We start from the raw sequence: 2899 nt of genomic DNA, 5'->3' as shown, positions 1-2899 counted from the left end.
GACATCAGATCCGAATAAACATAACCTGAAGATCCGTAGAGTTTCTGAAGAGTTTCTGTAGAGCTTCCATAGAACTTCTGTAGTTCTGTAGAGCTTCTGTAGAGCGTTTGTAGAGGTTCTGTAAAGCTTCTGCAGAGCTTCTGCAAAGTTTCTGTAGAGCTTTTGTAGAGATTTTATAGAGCTTCCGATCATCTGTAGAGCCAGAGGTCATGTAGAGTTTCTGTGAAGCTTTTGTAGAGCTTCTGAAGATCTTCTGTAGAGGTTCTGCAGAGCTTTTGTAGAGCTTTTGTAGAGTTTTTGTAGAGCTTCTATAGAGATTCTGCAGAGCTTCTGTAAAGTGTTTGTACAGTTTCTGTAGAGCTTCTGTAGAGAGTTTGTAGAGGTTCTGTAAAGCTTCTGCAGAGCTTCTGTAGAGTTTCTGTAGAACTTTTGTAGATATTCTGTAGAGTTTCTGTAGAGCTTTTGTAAAGTTTCTGTAGAGCTTCTGTAGATCTTTAGTAGTAGCTCTGTAGAGTTTCTGAAGAGCTTTTGTAGAGCTTTTGAAGATCTGTAGAGCTTTTAAAGATGTTCTGTAGAGGTCTGTAGAGCTTTTGTAGAGTTTCTGTAAAGCTTCTGTAGAGCGTTTGTAGAGATTCTGTAGAGCTTCTGTGGAGCTTTTGTAAAGGTTTGTGAAGTCAATTATACAAACAAGTGTTAAGTACAGAAGTTATGGAACAGTGGTCTTCATGCCAAGGTTTGGGAAGAAAATATGAAATCAATGTTTTTATGGTTAATTCTTCTTACAGGGAATTTAAACTCCACACATCAAGCTGAGTAACAGCATTAAGGTGGTTCAGGAGGAGTTTGCATGATTAGCTACAGCTTTAGTAAACAGAGGGTTCGTTTCTGATGCATTATGTTTATTCTTGTTCTTGAGGAACTGAAAGCTTAGCTAGTCTAACTTAACACTTTTGTGGTTGATGTGTTAACACAATGTGTTTGTGTTGTTATTAGCATGTACATCAGCAAAACATGAACCTCTGCTAATAGGAACGTCAGGGCTCTAGATTTCGGGTTAAGCTTTCCTGAACCGGCCAGTCAGAATGTGAGATTCCTCCACAGCAGGTCTGAGAACTTCTCACAGTATGGTGTGGCAGTGCAGGACCTGGATAACCTGCTGCTATTCTATTTGAGAAAAGTCTTGAGGAGAATGTGAAATCATCTTCCATGCTCTGAAGCTGAAGCTGAAGTGCTCTTTAGTTATGCAGTAGGACAGAGATCCATAAAGATCTGACCTGAAGCTTGTAGGCATTTTGTAACCTGGTGAGACCTGAAAGCAGCAGTTCATGTCTGATGATCTAAAGTGGTTCTGTGAGGAAGAGTTGAGCCCAGGTTCCTCCATGCTGATGAGAAACACCACATTACAGAAGATGTTTATTGTATGTTTGAAATGGTTGATCAGGGATCTGAACCCACTTTTTCAGGTCTTCATGAATCTCTTTATCTGCAGGTGTAAAATTCAGCGCTGATCATGAAGATGCTGCAAAAGGCGTTCAAGCAGAAGATGAACAAGAATTTTCAGCTCCAACATCCATCATCCAACATCTGCCATCTAACATCTACTGTCCACGAGAGCCACATATACCATTAAACATCTAACATCTATCAGAGCTACCGCTACCATTCAACATCTACAGTCCAACATCTACCATCTACCATTTAACATGTACCATCTAATATCTAGCATCCACCATGTACCATCCAACACACACCATCCAACATCTACCATCTGCCATTCAGCATCTAACATCTACTATACACCAGCAAATATCTACCATCTACCAGCCACCATCTCCCATGTGCCATCTAACATCTACCATTCAGCATCTAAAATCGACTATACACCAGCACATATCTACCATCCAACACACACCATCCAACATCTAACATCTACCATTCAGCATCTAACATCGACTATACACCAGCAAATATCTACCAGCCACCATCTACCATGTGCCATCTAACATCTATTATCCACTATTCAACATCTAACATCTACCAGCCACCATTTACCATCTATCATGCTCTTTTTATTAAGTACTTGGTTGTCGCAGAAGGTCAGAGTAACCTGTCATATCGTGACGACCAGTTCTCAGTTCTTCTCTTTCCCTTTTATAACCTCTTTCTCCGCTGGGGGCTGTGGATGTTTTGTGTTTAGCATTTGTTCTTTGGTTTCTGTTATTTTGACCACCTCCTTTATTTTTCCCTCGTTCCCTTTTTGTTTGTCGTATTTGAGCCATTAGCGAGACACGATCACCACTGGGGTTCAGCTCAAAGTGAATCCGATACTGATATTTCTGTTTGATATTTTTCTGTGATTATTAATGTGTTTACTATTTTATAAATGTATGTAAAATAAAAACAGTTTGTTTTTGTCCTTGCTTCGTCCTCCTCCTCTTCACTACTGGATGATACAAGGTCTAATTTGTTTGATTCTATAAGAATAGGAAACCCCCTCTCCAGCGCCACTAGTAGTTTGCTAACTTTAGCTAGCTGAAGCGTTCCCTCTGGTGTCCTCTGGTGTCCTGTAAGAATCCTGAAGGACATGTACACCATGCCCTAAGAGATGTAAGCTGTTCTGCTTCCTTTTCCTCCAGGTTGAGATCTTTGGACATGGTGGAGATATTTCCTCAGTCTTGTGGATGAAATGGTTCCAGAAAACTCTGGCATCTCTGGACTAGCAAAGAGAAATGGATTGTTTGGTGGAACTCCACTTATTTTACGAGTTTCCAAGAGTATCTTTATATCAGAGAGCATCGCTGGCTTTAAAAGGACCGGCACAATTCTGCCTCGGTGTGGCGCCAACGTGCCACCTGAGTAAACCTGTGTACTGGTATACTGCTCCCCCTAAAGGCCGCTC

Source organism: Trichomycterus rosablanca, chromosome 3 (assembly GCF_030014385.1).
Source record: "Trichomycterus rosablanca isolate fTriRos1 chromosome 3, fTriRos1.hap1, whole genome shotgun sequence".
Classification (NCBI taxonomy): Eukaryota; Metazoa; Chordata; class Actinopteri; order Siluriformes; family Trichomycteridae; genus Trichomycterus; species Trichomycterus rosablanca.
The sequence above is the reverse complement of the archived record's forward strand: the minus strand, read 5'-3'. Positions refer to the sequence as shown.